General features: G+C 47.8%; 1 protein-coding gene and 1 long non-coding RNA gene across 8 annotated transcripts in view; one reads left to right on the top strand and one right to left on the bottom strand.

Moving 5' to 3' along the window:
* Nucleotides 1-1,895, top strand: part of LOC117710706 (uncharacterized) — a 48,766-nt gene extending 46,871 nt beyond the window's left edge. For both annotated transcript variants that reach the window (XR_013111196.1, XR_004607080.2), the window contains exon 3: nucleotides 1,208-1,895. This is a non-coding gene — a long non-coding RNA (uncharacterized LOC117710706). The remainder of the gene's footprint in view (nucleotides 1-1,207) is intronic.
* The window catches only part of Rph3al (rabphilin 3A like (without C2 domains)), a 143,398-nt gene that overhangs the window by 9,479 nt on the left and 118,017 nt on the right, over nucleotides 1-15,902 (bottom strand). The window lies entirely within an intron of this gene.

Below are 15,902 nucleotides of genomic sequence, written 5' to 3'. Positions count from 1 at the left end.
ACATTCAAATCCATGTCCTTCTTTGGCTGGGATCCTTGCTCTACCACCTTGCCCAGAATATACATGGCATCCATACTCCTGTCTCACCCAATGACTCTCAACTCTCAGGAAAACTCTCCTCTCCAGGTAACTGATTCATTTCTCTCCACATGAGCCCTGGCACCAGGGAGGCTGTCTCATGCATGCCTACTGTCTTAACTGGAATCCTGGTTCTGCTTTGGATGCCTTTTGGCAAATACCACTCCCCAGGCCTCAATTTGTCTCATCTGTAAAATGGACATGAAGGAGAGAAGAGAGAGAGAGAGACAGAAAAATGCCCAGTAAGATGAAATCCAGCAGGGGAAAAGACCAAACACTACACAAGCTGATAAGATTTTTAAAAACCAGAATTCAATGCAATGCTACTGCCAGAGTCCTCTGCCCCAGGAACAGAAGAGGCCTCCACTTCCTGTTTTTCCTGCTTTGGCCTCCTTGACCTGCCTGGAACTACCTAGGGAAAGGCCACCTTGTGACCCAAATCCATCTCTTTCCCTGAGCCTGCCTGGCTCTAGATAAAGCCTCTTGGTAACTGTGCTGTGAGCTGTGCAAGGCAGTGAGGTCAGCAAGGGGGTAGGTAGTTCACCAGGCCAGCAGGACAGGTGACCCCAGAGCCCCAGCCAGGCGCCTCTTATCTCTCTCTCTGGAAGGACACTCAGATGGCCTCAGCCTGGTCAGGGACTGGGGTGGAGGATGGGGAGTTGCCATGGACATGGGATGAATGGGTCCTGAGGGAAGCAGGCTGCTCTTGGGGGTTGGGGGAGGGGAGCAGTAGCCTCTTCCTCTGGTTTGTCCCCAGGGCTCCAGCTAGGAAAGAAGATGGCCCAAGACTAGGATAAACTGTCTTCACAGGAATGGGTCCACTGGCAGCCAAAGGAGGCTCAGAGCCTGCCTGGTCCTTCCCTGGGACAAGATGATCGGAGTTGTGGTAGGCTTCCAACCTGTACTAGTGTGTAGCCAGGGACAACCACAGGATCCCATGGAGAATAGGTGCTGTCCTTCCCTGACACCCTTCAAGGCTGCCCCTAGAGGCTCTGAGGATGATCCCGGCAGGGCAGGAAGAGGCAACAGGGAAGCACAGTGCTGACTGATAAGTCAGATCTCGAGCTAGGAGGGAGTCCGAGTGCTGGCTTATTCATGAACATCGATTTTAATTTTCTCTCTCCTTCAGGCTCACAGACAGATAGGAGGCACCAGCTAATGAAGACAAATCCGCAGATCAATAGAGATGTGGTTGCCGGTGTGGAAACCCTGTGGTCCCCTGACCTCAAATGAGGAGCTCTGGATAGGAGGAGCAGGATGGATGTTAAGAACTGCTCCCTGAGAGAGACTGGGGTACAGTCTGACAGTGTTCAGGGAGAGAGGTCAGAGGGGGCTTCCTGGAAGAGGAGGGATTTACAAGTAAAAACCATTTAAGCAGGGACAAAAGGTAGGCCCGGGGTATGCCAGGCATTCCAAACAGTCTAGGGAGCGCCCAAGCAGGCAATGGGCTCTTTGGAGGATCAGGAAGCTCCCTGGATGAGGGAGAGTGGGTGAACTGGTCTGGGTGTGCTCTGTATTGTTAGGCCACACAGGATAGCTCTGGTTTCTGGCAGAGGGAGTCTGTCTGTCTGTCTGTCCTAGCTTTCCTTGGCTGGCAGGCGCCATGAGCCTTTGTTTCCTTCTGACTAGAACTTGTGCCTCTTTCATGGATGTTTTGCTCTGATAATGGGTCTCCTTGAGGCTGGTAAGATGACTCAGTGGATGAAAGGTGCTTGCCACTAACTTGATGGTCTGAGAAGAGGAGAACCCCTCCTGAGAGCTGTCCTCTGACCTCTGCCTGACCCCACCCCCCTGAAATAAATATAAGGATAAAGAAATCTGAATCTTGGGATGTGACTCAACCCACTGAAAATCCTCCTGCCTTGGTTCCTAAGAGCTGGAATCACAGGTGTGCAGCGGTCCGTGTGTGCTCTCTCTCTGTAATGTCCCTTTGTCTTTCTTCTGATCTCCCATGTGTTGGGCATCCCCCTGGGCCGCTGTTTCTGACTATACTCTGTCTCTCTCCCCCCAAGTTTTGCTGTCATAGTTTTCCACCTAGAGGTGCCTCAGACCCAGGGTGTCTGTGTTCAGAGACTGGCAAGAGGATGGGCTACCTGCCTACCTGGCTCTTCTCCGCCATGCTCCTGGGAGGAGTGAGGAATCAGCTGAGGACCTTCTGCAATGTCAACCTTGCCCTGGCATGGACAGGCGGTCCAGAAGGGGTGCTATGTATAGCAGAGCCAGCACTCTGACCCCCAGGGCTTTACTGGAACCAGGCAAAGTGGGAGGCCCAGATCCGCTCACTTCACTCACATTCCCAAAGGCCAGTCAGTCCAGAGTGTGTGGGATGAACTTCTAGGTTTAGCAAGCAAGGCAGGTGTGCAGCTGCAGAGGGTTATGCTGTACTGTGTACAGAGAGCTCAGCCCAGCTGGCCCCAGGGGCAGCTCGGCGCCCCCTTGACTGCACTTGAGTTGGACACAGCTTCCAGGAGGGAGGGGCGCCTCAAGACCTCACCTTGCAGATGGAATTGGCTAATCCCCTGAGGCTGTCATCGGGCTTGGGCAAATTAGAGGTGACAGCCATGCCCCTAACCTTCCTGGTGTGGCTAATGAGGGCCTTCTGTTCTGGGAAATCAATTTCTAAGCCAGCACAGACACTGGGACAGGCAGGGGCTTCTGTGGGACTATTTGGACTCTGTACCCTGTGTCCCCTTTTGTAAATGGACAAGTGTAGCACCCCATTCCAGGGGCAATCTAGGCAGACAGTCTGCCTCTTCCCTTGTAGGCCCCTCTTCTCTGCCATGCTCCAGGAAGGAGTGGGTAATCAGCTCATGACGTTCCAGATACACTGAGTCCCACACAGACCCCACACCATATGCGAACCCTGAATCTGCAGCAGCTTCCACTAGGAGCTGCTGAATACCACAGTAGCGGAGGGGTGCGACCCCTCTGTCCCTCCTACTTGCACATGACAAAGGCTAATGGTCCTTTGCTAGGCCTGATGGAAAGGTAGCCACAGTGAGCTTAAGAACTACAGCACCCACCCCCCACACACACACACACACACACACACACACACACACACACACACACACACACGGCCTCTTCCCTAGCCTCTGACACCCAAGTCCTCCCTCCCACGGACTTTCTTGCACTTATTTTCTTTACCCAGGAGGTGGCCCTGCGCTATGAAGACCAGGGTCAAAAACTTGGGAGGGCCAATGGTGCCTTCTCAGGTGGCTCACACTGACTCTCTGTCTTCTCTCTAATTGGTCCTTCTTGGTCTGTGTGCCCTTGTATGTGTCTGGTGGTTCCTACCATCTTTACGTTAAAAACCAAACCAAACCTAGTTACCTTCCACAGCGTTTCAATACCATAAGGCCCCTGCAAGGAGTAAAATGAGCAGAGATGGGACATGGCAAGATGAACAGAAGGTGATGTTGGTAATGGGACTGTGAGACAGCGTGTTCGGAAGCACTTAGCACAGTGTGAGGTGGAGCTGAGCAATCTGATTAGGCTTTGGAGGCAGTGTGGGGGGTGGGGAGAGTGTGTGTGTGTGTGTGTGTGTGTGTGTGTGTGTGGAGAGAGAGAGAGAGAGAGAGAGAGAGAGAGAGAGAGAGAGAGAGAGAGAGACTGGTCTTTGCCGTGTAGCTGGCCTTCCTGAACAATCTGCAGTTGTTCTACTGCCTGTTCAAAATTCCTCTGTTACGGCTCCTTCCTTTGGAGGGGGTCCTTGAACTCTAAGATAGGATGACTGGGAGAGAGGGGACACTGTTCCAGCCCCTCCCCCAACATCCTCATGGGAATGCACCATTCCACAAGGCTTTTTTCCTAGGAGCCCCATAGAACCCAAGAGCTGTATCTTCAGGCTAGCTGGGGGAGCCCAGGCTGGAAGGCCAGGAAGGTGGTTATGTGGCCTCCTCTATGCTCACAGGAAGCACAAGGTCACTATGGGCAAGGGCCATGTGTAGGGACTCACACATGTGACACAGCTGGGCCCTGCCTTCCGCCACAGTGAGCTAGGTGGCCGACATGAGGAGCCCCAGGAAGTCTGCTCATTTTTCTTGCAACTAGTGCCTCTCCACAGTCATTCTTCTGTGTTCTTTCTTTTCATAGAGACATGGACACCAGAAGGACGTCTCTTTTTCTTTTTCCTCTGTGGGGGTGTGGATGGTAGCCTGAGCCTGGTGCATGCAAAGTAAGCAGTTAACCATTGAGTGGCACCCCAGATCTCCTTCCTTACTGTCACCTATAGTGACACTGAAAGACTGTGAGAGACAACAGGGAAGGCTGAGGACTGTGGCAAACCAGAGCACACTCCAGTGACGTGGGAAGCTGCTGCTGTCTGAGAGGGAGGGATTGGCAGACCTGAGTTTTTCAGAACTCCATTTCCTTTTCAGAGTGAGGGTTCTTTGCAGTTAAAAAAAAAAAATGACAGTGAATTTTAAGCAGCCAGCCAGATCGGGTCACCTGTCTCACCAGATTGTGACCTATAATATAGGCAGAGTCTCAGTCCCCAAGGACAGGTGGCATCCTCCCTCCTAACATGGACACCCTCCTGCTTTGCCTTGCCTTCTTTCATTTGCTTCAGCCAGCCGGGCCCCCAGCACCCAACACATCCTCTCAGATACTCTGAATGCTGTGGGGGACTCAGGTAACAGGACCAGCTGATACGACAAAAATGGACAATTCAGAATCTAAGGAGGAAGTGTGTGTGTGTGTGTGTGTGTGTGTGTGTGTGTGTGCGCGCGCGCTCCTGTGCTCTAAGGAGCTTACAAAACGCTAATTTCTCAGGCACAGTGAAGGGAAGGAGGAGGCATAGCAACAGCTGGCTCTGGGCAGTGAGCAATCCTGTCTGAAAATAAAACATTTTACAATCCACAACTGAGGCTCATTAAGAATGAATGGATTGGTGGGTATAAATAGCTTGCTGTGTTAAGAAGTCAGGAAGCAGCGTATGTGCTCAGTAGAAAGTCAGTGGCTACAGAACCTGCTTATTAGCTCAGTTGGCTGCCGCTCTGTGCTAACAAGACAGAGGTCACAGGTTCAAAGTCTGAACGGACCTTGTGGCTATCCCAGCCTCAGGCCACAGTCACCTCCCATGCCAAGACTGGTGCTAACACGGGGGGGTGGTGGTGGTGGTGGGACATAACAATAAACACTAGTATCCCAGAGTGAGCATCTCCCAGTTTCTGATGCAGAAGATCCCCCACTGTAAGGTCCAGCCTCCACTTGAATGTCCTCACTGACAGGGAACTCATTCCCCTGTCAGATACAAAGTACCCAGTTCTGTGGCTGGATGTTAATTAATTGGAAGACACTGGCCGGGCCATCCATTATGTCTAATGGTGGCTGGATGCGAAAAGGGTGCTCTGAGCAGAAATGGGTGGCCCTGCTGATGGTGGGTCCTGAGGGTGTGGATACGGTGGAAACAGGTACAGCAACTCAGGCCATGCAGACTCAGCCTGATGCAAGCTGCCCAGCAGGCAGAGGGAGCCAAGAGTACAGACAGGCAGAATAGCTTTGGCCACCCTTCCTTTGCCACAAGCCCCCTCTTCTCCAGCAGCCTAGCAACAACCCCCTCACTTGAAAAATCCTCTGAACCATCAGACAGGGCCAAGCCAGCTATGTGTTGATGGAGACAAGGGCTCGGCCATGTGCTACACTCGTGAGGAAGAGCCTGGGTCCACAGCTCGTGGTGCAGCCTACGGCAGCCTACGTGACCTTGTGCAGCTTTCCCGTCTCATCCATCAGCAAGAGTCAATTTCACCGTCTGCAGCTGCCCTGAGCTTCAAATGAGATAATGACCATGAATCACAGGGTGCCCTGGACTGGCCAGTGCAGCTCCAGTGACTCGGCTTCTCTAGGAGGTGCTAGCCCTGTGGAGGAGGCTAGGTCGGCTGGGGGATAACTCGGTCAGGGTCATCCCTGATAAAGCTCTGCAGAGCGGCTGAGCTAGACTGCGCACCCCAAATGAAACCCCAGCGCTTGCTTCCACAGGGCGGCAGAGTCCTCCCTGTTTAGTTTGGTATCTTGAAAACATTGTTTAAAACCTAGTAGCCGGTAAAGTGGTATCAAAAGCCCATTTTTTTTTTTTTTTTTCAATTACCCAGATGGAACAAATCCAAAACCCTGAAGTACTTTCTGGGGCAGATCTTGAAGGTAACTAGTGTATCATCTAGGAAGAAATGCTTAGCTCGGGAGGACCAGGGCAGGAGGGAGGAAGTGGCAGAAGACTGCAGGGACAGGCCGTGACCTCGGCTTTCTAGAGAGGGAACCTATTAGCCTCTGAGCGGCAAAGAGCTTGAAGCAAATGCAGCAGTGCCAAGCCTTTCTGACGCCTGCATCTCTAAGGGGACGAGAGGTGGAGGTATGTATTCCCTGTGGCTGGGGAAGAGGGGTAAGCCCTGATGAGGGGTCAGTGAGCCATGAGCCCCCAGTATTGGTTTGCCACTTGAAGCCAGGCGACACACAAGGCTGGCCTTACCTGACCCAGAGGCTGCACTAGGCTGGGCTGTTCTTTGAAGCCTCCTGGGGTGAGAGTTAGTACCTCACTGTGGATGAGCCTCCTGGGCTCACTAACTGGCATCTTTGCCATAAATCAGTACCTAAGACCCAGAGGAGCAAAAATGGAGCAAACCAAGGAGGTGAGCCTACCTGTCCCACAGGAACCCAGAGGGCAGGGCCACACCTCCATCTTTAATATTCCCAATGATGGACTGACTGGTTTGGAGGCAGGGTTTCACTGTGGTATTCAGGCTGGCCTTGAACTCTGTGCTCAAATGATCCTCTTGGCCCAGCCTCCTGAGTGCCTAGGACTTAAAGGCACAGGCCACACCACCTGGCTCCTTTCTTACTCTTAGCCCTTAGGACTATAATGTGTTCCTGGATGCAATGGAAGTAGAATCACTGGCTCTGGTTATTGAATCAGCATGCCTTCTCCCACTGAGTTGAAAAAAATCCCGATGTTTAGCTTCCGTACGTTTCAGGGACTACTCTGCTTCAACTCCCATCGATTCATCGATTTGCATATTCTGTAATAGCTGCTCTAAGCTCCTCACAAGCTTTAAAAATTGAGACATAATTCATATCTTATAAAATTCACTCTTTAGGGGGAATACAATACAGTGGTTTTTACTACAGTCATAACATTGGGCAACCGCCACCACTATTCAACTTCAGAATATTTTCAAACACTGTCCTCACTGGCGGTTCCTCCCCTCCCCCATCCTCCCCAGGCCCTGCCACATGCATCTGTCTATGGGTTTACCTAGCCTAGATGTTTTTTATGAAAGCGATCATACAATATGTAGCTTTTGACGCTGGCTTCCTTTGCTTAGTATGAAGTTTTCCAGGCCCACCCATGTTGCAGTACACATACATAAATACACACACACACACACACACACACACACTCACTCTCACACTCATATTCATTCATTCATTCTGTCTGTCTGTCTGTCTGTCTGTCTACACACACACAAAGGGAATCAGACAGATCTTAATGTATAACTACAAAAATGGAAGTATTAAGATTTCTTTTTCCTTTTTGAGACAGTGTATCTCTGGCTGGTTTGGAACTTGTTATGTAGACCAGGCTGGCCTTGAACTCACAGAGGCCTCCCAAATGCTGGCGTTAAAGGCAGCACTGCCACACTCCAGGCAGGACTGAAGTTTTTATATGCTTTTTAACCTGCTTTTCTGCCCAGGACTTATTTATCCTTTGATAAAGTGTTATGGGTTGAAAGTTTGTATCTCCAACCTTAATCCATGTTGATGCCCTAAACTCCAGGTATTTGGAAGAATTAAATGAAGCCTTGATTCAACAGATGAGTACCCGCCTGAGAGAGAGAGAGAGAGCAAGAGAGAGAGAGCAGAGAGCTTTCTACCTCGCTGTCCTCACATGCACGTGCTGAACAAGGCGGCCACTCACTGCACCAAAAGGGAAAGCCCTCACCAGATGTCTTGCCTGCACCTTGATCTTGCTCTACCAGCCAGACCTGGGATAAATCAATTTCTGTAGCGTAAGCCACCCAATTGGGGCATTTTGACACAGCAGCTCAAGCATACTAATACAATGAGACTTTAATTCTCTCTATGCTGGTTCCTATAACTTCCATTTAAAGTTTCCTTCCAGGCATAAAAGAATTTTTTATTGCCATCACAAATAGGTCCTTTCACTCCCACTCTCAATTAGCCAGTATGAATTAAAGCTATTGATTTTTTAAATTGATTTTTCTTTTTGGGTTTTCAAGACAAGATTTCTCAGGCTGTCCAAGGACTTGCTCTGTTCTGTAGATTAGGCTGGCCTCGAACTCAGAGAGATCTGACTGTCTCTGCCTCCTGAGTGTTGGGACTAAAGGTATGCGACACCACCACCCAGCTAAATTACTTTAACTTAAGTCTTGTCAGTTTCTAAATTTCTCTATTAATCCCAGTGCTTTTAGGTTAAAGTTGGTTAAGTTCTTGGTGTACACATCAACTGCAAAGAGGATCAATTTCTTTTGTTCTTTTCTAATATTAAGAAATGGCTTTTTGACGTCCGGAGCTGATCCTGTACCACAGCATTCCATACCCAAATACCACCAGGAGATAGTTAGTCTCCCAGATGTGCAGACACACCTGTGAGCCACCACTTCTGCTCAGAGGGACCTGCCCAGAGCCATCAGGACACAGGAACCAAGGAACAGCCAGGGACAGGATCCTTCTGGTTTCCGTCTGCACCCCGGAACTGACCCTGTGCCACAGCTCTCCATACCTAAATTCCCCCCGGAGTCTCCCAGGAGTACTGATACACAGGCTTGCAGGAGGGACAAGCCACAGTCAGAGACAGCTAATGCCAGAGATAACCAGATGGCAAGGGGCAAGGGCAAGAACATAAGCAACAGAAACCAAGGCTACTTGGCATCATCAGAACCCAGTTCTTCCACCACAGCGAACCCTGGATACCCTAACACACCAGAAAAGCATTCTGATTTAAAAATCACATCTCATGATGATGATAGAGGACTTTAAGAAGGACATAAATAACTCCCTTAAAGAAATACAAGAGAACACAGGTAAACAGCTAGAAGCCCTTAAAGAGGAAACACAAAAATACTGTAAAGAATTACAGGAAAACACAACTAAACAGGTGAAGGAATTGAACAAAACCAGGATCTAAAAATGGAAATAGAAACAATAAATAAATCACAAAGGGAGACAACCCTGGAGATAGAAAACCTAGGAAAGAAATCAGGAGTCATAGATGCAAGCATCACCTACAGAATACAAGAGATAGAAGAGAGAATCTCAGGTGCAGCAGATACCATAGAAAACATTGACACAACTGTCAAAGAAAATGAAAAATGCAAAAAGCTCCTACCCAAAACATCCAGGAAATCCAGGATACAATGAGAAGACCAAACCTAAGGATAATAAGTATAGAAGAGAGTGAAGATTCCCAACTTAAAGGACCAGTAAATATCTTCAACAAAATTATAGAAAAAAACTTCCCTAACTTAGAAAAAGAGATGCCCATAAACAGAAAAAACCCTGCAGAACTCCAAATAGATTGGACCAGAAAAAAATTCCTCCCATCACATAATAGCCAAAACATCAAATGCACAAAACAAAGAAAGAATATTAAAAGTAGTAAGGGAAAAAGGTCAAGTAACATATAAAGGCAGACCTATCAGAATTATACCAGACTTCTCACTAGAGACTATGAAAGCTAGAAAATCCTGGACAGATGTTATACAGACCCTAAGAGAACACAAATGCCAGCCCAGGCTACTATACCCAGCAAAACTCTCAATTACCGTAGATGCAGAAACCAAGATATTCCATGACAAAAACAAATTTACACAATATCTTTCCACAAATCCAGCCCTACAAAGAATAATAGAGGGATAACGCCAACACAAGGAGGGAAACTACACCCTAGAAAAAGCAAGAAAGTAATCTTCTTTCAACAAACCCAAAAGAAGATAGCCACACAAACATAAAAATAATATTGAAAATAATAGGAAGCAACAATCACTATTCCTTAATATCTCTTAACATCAATGGACTCAATTCCCCAATAAAAAGACATAGAATAACAGACTGGATATGTAAACAGAACCTAGCATTTTACTGCATACAGGAAACACACCTCAGTGTCAAAGACAGACATGACCTCAGAGTAAAGGGCTAGAAAATAATTTTCCAAGCAAATGGTCCCAAGAAACAAGCTGGAGTAGTCATTCTAATATCGAGTAAAATCAACTTTCAACCAAAAGTTATCAAAAAAGATAAGGAAGGACACTTCATACTCATCAAAGGAAAAAAATCTACCAAGAAGAAATCTCAATTCTGAACATCTATGCTCCAAATGCAAGGGCACCCACATTCGTAAAAGAAACTTTACTAGAGCTCGAAGCACACATTGCACCTCACACAATAATAGTGGGAGACTTCAACACCCCACTCTCATCAATGAATAGACCATGGGAACAGAAATTAAACAGAGACACACTGAAACTAACAGAAGTTATGGAACAAATGGATTTAACAGATATCTATAGAACATTTCATCCTAAAACAAAAGAATATATCTCCTTCTTAACACCTCATGGTACCTTCTCTAAAATTGACCATATAATCAGTCACAAACAGGTCTCAACAGATACAAGAAAATTGAAATAATCCCTTGCATCCTACCAGATCACCACAGACTAAGGCTGGTCTTCAATAACAACAAAAACAATGGAAAGTCCACACACATGGAAACTGAACAAAACTCTATTCAATGATAACTTGGTCAAGGAAGAAATAAAGAAATTAAAGACTTTTTAGAATTTAATGAAAATGAAGGCACAACATACCCAAACTTATGGGACACAATGAAAGCAGTGCTAAGAGAAAAACTCAGCTCTGAGTGCCTCCAAAACTGGAGAGAGCATACACTAGCAGTTTAACAGCACACCTGAAAGCTCTAGAACAAAAAGAAGCAACCCAAGAGGAATAGATGGCAGAAAATAATCAAACTCGGAGCTGAAATCAACCAAGTAGAAACAAAAAGAACTATACAAAATATCAACAAAACAAGGAGCTGGTTCTTTGAGAAAATCAAAAAGATAGATAAACCCTTAGCCAGACTAATCAGAGGGCACAGAGACAGTATCCAAACTAACAAAATCAGAAATGAAATGGGAGACATAACAACAGAAACTGAGGAAATTAAAAAAAATCATCAGATCTTACTACAAAAGCCTATATTCAACAAAACTGGAAAATCTGGATGAAATGGACAATTTTCTAGACAGATAACAAATACCAAAGTTAAATCAGGATCAGATAAGCCATCCAAACAGTCCCATAACCCCTAAAGAAGTAGAAGCAGTCATTAAAAGTCTCTCTCCCAACCAAAGAGTCCAGAACCAGATGATTTTAGTGCAGAATTCTATCAGACCTTCAAAGAAGACCTAATACCAATACTCTTCAAACTATTCCACAAAATAGAAACAGAAGGAGCACTACCCAATTCATTCTACGAAGCCACAGTTACGCTGTGTATTCTCCCTTGGAGATGGAACCGTTTCTGTCTGATCAGGAACTCGTCACAATTTCCTTTCATAGAGGACTTCATAAGAGATTTTTTTCTATCATGTTTAATGTTCCAAATAGATTTTTTAAAAACTAAGAAAACAAACGTAAGAGTCTTTCTTTTTGTTCTGAATGCTCGTCATTAAATAACAATAGTTTCCTTTTAATTATTTAAATATATAAAAAATGGATTTTTATTTTTTGCTTTTCTGCATCAATTAAAAACCAGTAAGGGGGGTGAGAGAGACGGTTAAGAGCACTGGCGGCTTTCACAGAGGACTTGGATTCAGTTCCCAGCACCTACAGGATTGCTTACAACTGTCTGTAACTCCAGTTACTTGGGATCTAACCCCCCCAATCCCCCACTCTTACCTCCATGAGTACCAGGCACACTCACAGTGCACAGATATACATTCAGGTAAAACACTCAGACACATAAAATAAATCTAAAACAAAATGTCGCACTGGCGCACAGTGAGTGGCAGAGTGTGTGCCTGGCTCACTCAAGGGCCTGGGCGTAGCCCGCACACCAGCAAAAATGTAACAGAACAAAGCTGAACTGCCAACTATGATTGGACATGGCTTCAGGGCTTTCTCAGTTAATATGATTTTCTTTTGTTACTGTTCTGAGACAGGGGGCTTACTCTGTAGCTCAGGCTAGTCTGGAACTTACTAGAACTTCATACAAAACCGAGACCAGCCTTGAATTCAGAAGGCTCTTGCCTCTACCTCCCAAGTGCTAGGGCCTCCTGATACAGTGGTTCTCAACCTCCCTGATCCTGGGATCCTTTAATACAGTTCCTTATGCTGTAGTGAGCCCCAACATTATTTTTGTTGCTACTTCATAATTGTGTTTTTGCTACTGTTATAAATCATATTGTAAGTATCTGTCCTTTCCAATGGTCTTAGGTGACCCCCCCACCCCCACCAAAGAGTAATGACCCACAGTTTGAGAACACATGCCTAGCAGCTCCTGGACCAGAGGCATCTGTGACATAATAAAAGCATTTGCCACAGTGCCTGGCTTCAACAAACAACGTAGAAAACAGGACGTTGGAATTAAAATCAATAAATAATAGACAGGAAGACCTACTCAGACGAGGGCATAGAAACAATGAAATGGTTTTTTTCTTCCCTGTAGACTGACCATGGTTATAACCATCAACAACATCACAGGCAGCAAGGATGTATGGCCAGACTGCCACAGTGGGAATGACTAGGTGTGACTCGGTCATTACACGGCCTGACCCCCCAGACATGGAAGCTTCAGTTTGCAGATTACCGATCTAAAGAATATTTCAAGGCAAAATCCAGAAACAACATTAAAGTCCATTGATAGAGAGCGACAAAACCATGATCCAATGTTCAGCGGATTTTATTCATCCACTGAAGTGAAGTACAGTCTAGATCCAACGGCCTGGAAGGAGCCCTCAGCATTCTTCTAACAGGTCTGGTACATCTGGCCCCTGTGTAGCTGCCCCTGTCATTTGAGACAGAGTCAGTTGAATCTCTGTGACTTCTAGGCTAGCCTGGACTACACAAAGAGTTCCAGGCCAAGCAGGGCTGCCTCAAGACAAACAAACAAACAAACAAACAAACAAACAAACAAACAAAAACACAATTGCAAAAAGCCATACATCTACAGGCAAGAGCCTGTTTTATTTTTGTTGCAAAGCAAATTTAAATGCCTAAATCCAGTGGGCATTTGGTCAAGGGCTATAGTGTAAGGACAAACAGAAGAGGTTACTGGTTTTCATTCCTTGCTGAATTATTTAACTTGTGTTCTTATATTATTAAAAATTAATAAAGAGAGACGTGGAGGAAGATGGGAAGAAGGCGCCTATCTCACTCACAAATATCAATTAACTCCTAGATCCCTGTGTATATTGAAGAGTTCATAGCTCGGGGCCAGTGAGGTGTCTCAATGCTCTTGCTTCACAGGCCTGGTGTCTTGAGTTCAATCTCTGGAACCCACGTAAAGGTGGAAGGAGAGAACCCATGGCAAAGTAGAGCTATAGCCTTTCTGGCGTGTGTTTGCCTGCACACACACAGAGCACACACGTGTACCCGTGCACAGAATAAAAACAAAGTCATTCACAATGTTATCTATTGCTTACCCTACATGTCGAACGGGCTACAAGAAAGGAAATGAGTGAGGGCTAGCATTCGGGCAGGAGAGGGTGGAGGCATAGGTGCTGGAGCCCAAGCCTTGGGGTGGGAGCATGGGATCAGGGTGGGGAAGAGGGTCACAGACAGAGGCTGGGTGAGGTGGTGCTAGCCTCAGCCCCATGCCTGTGGGAAGAACTGTGGGCAGGAGGGGACAGTGGCCTGGAGTCCCTTGAGGCCCCGGGCCAGGAAGACAGCTTCCTTGTGAGGGCAGCTGGTTTTCCCAGCCACCCAACATCTCTTGGGTCCATCTAACATCTCATGGACCAGAGGCACTGTGATGTAATGACCACTGCCCCACACCCTCCCAGCCTCCTTTGCAGTCTCAGAATCAGGGTCATGGCTCGCTCACTTGCTCACATATCTGTGGCATCTTTTCTATGCTACTCAGAGTGCTATGTGCTAAGGTACTGGCCTGCAGAGGACAGATGTGGTCCTGCCACAGGACATTTCAGGGTTGTAGGAATGGTACCCTCATGATGGCTACTCTGATCCCTAAGCTCAGTCAGCCCAGCTGTGGTGCTGGACAGCTGTGTGCACTAGCTTGCCCTGGGTCACTGCCACAGCTGTGAGCATAGCTAGCTGCCGAGCCCCTGGGCACCCGATGGTGGGCAAGGGTGAGGGAGGAGAAGTCACTTTCAGAGCTCGAAAGCACCATGAGGATCTAGGATTGGACGTGAAGACAGCCCACACTACACTCTCAAAGCTGCCTGCCGAGGGCTGTCGTCTCCCTAGAGTCAACAGCTACACAGGGGCCAGATCCCAGGATTCCTTGAGGCAGGTGTGACAGAGCCCTGACCACAGGCTACCATGGACCTTGAGGCTACATGAGCTACAATGCAGGGATGGATTGGAAAGTCCCTTATCACAGTCCATAGCTCAAGACTGTCCCTGGGTAAGGATGGTTCCCATATACCAGCTGGTCTAGCCTCACACAGGTAAAGTAGCCAGAGCTGTACCTTGTGAGGACATGGTCAGACCTGAGGCAGCCAGGGGCCCTCAGCTGGAAAGCAGAGACTGACTCAAGAGGGCACAGAAGCTGCCAGCAACAGCCATGGCAGCTGAAGAGCACACACTATCAGGTTCTTTGCAGCTCTGCTAGACGGCCCTGCCCCATGGTTTCTGCACTGACATGACTCTACTGTCCTTTCTTTGGCTCTCCTCCTTTGCCGCAGCCACTAGCTCTTCTTCCGAGTTCAGCTCTGCTCACCCCAGCACCACATACCCCAGTGGCCTCCCTTAGTGTGGGCACAGATGCGATCCCTGCTTTGCTGCCTGTGCATCAAGCCACTCAGGGACCATAGGGCTCCAGCAGGCCTGACATAGCAGCCTGAGGGCTCTGCACCCCCTAACTCAGAGGGAGAGCCTCTAGGCTGCCCGTGTGTGGGGATGCTGGCCTCCTCTCCTGTGTCTCTCCACAGCTGAGGAGGTGCCAGGAGTACTGCTGTGCCCAGTGTACAGGTCTGCTGGTGAGTGTGTGTGAACATATGTGGCAGTCTACACGCATATGAACATGTGTGAGCGTGTGTGCTCCTGGATGTGTATGAGTGATATGTGTGCGTGTGTGTACGGATGTGCTGATTGGGAGTAGGTGGGTAGTAAGGACCCGTACAATGGGCAATTGGATCCCAGTTGCTCACACAGGCCTCAGGCCTCTTCTCAGCCACTCATAGCAACCATGTGAACCTGTTGGTCCATTAGCTTCTGTTTCTAAGATCACAGACCTCAGACTTCCTTTAGACTGTGGGATAAGGATGCACCCAGAGAGAGGGACAGAACAGAAGACAGTCAGGCTTGGCGGCTATGACATCCCTGTGAGGCAGTGTCCCAACCGGGCCACTCCCCTTGGAACCCCTACATATAAGGACGCCACAGACCAGGTCTTCACCTGCATTCAGCCCTGCACCCCACACACTTGTTTGTGGTATCAGGGGAAGCTAAACATGGGTCTGAGTCACACCAGGAAGAGCTGCAGGCATCAGGAGGGAGGCACAGCTGTGAGGAGGGACAGCTGTGAAAGTGCCAAGTGACACAAGGATGAAAATTACCTGACAAGGGACAGCCAGTACCTAACATGGCTCTGTTTGCAAGGGTGACTCACAGGGGTCTCA

This window comes from Arvicanthis niloticus, chromosome 6 (assembly GCF_011762505.2).
Source record: "Arvicanthis niloticus isolate mArvNil1 chromosome 6, mArvNil1.pat.X, whole genome shotgun sequence".
NCBI classification, from domain to species: Eukaryota; Metazoa; Chordata; class Mammalia; order Rodentia; family Muridae; genus Arvicanthis; species Arvicanthis niloticus.
Note: the sequence above shows the minus strand (reverse complement) of the source record. Positions and strands in the feature narration are given on the sequence as shown.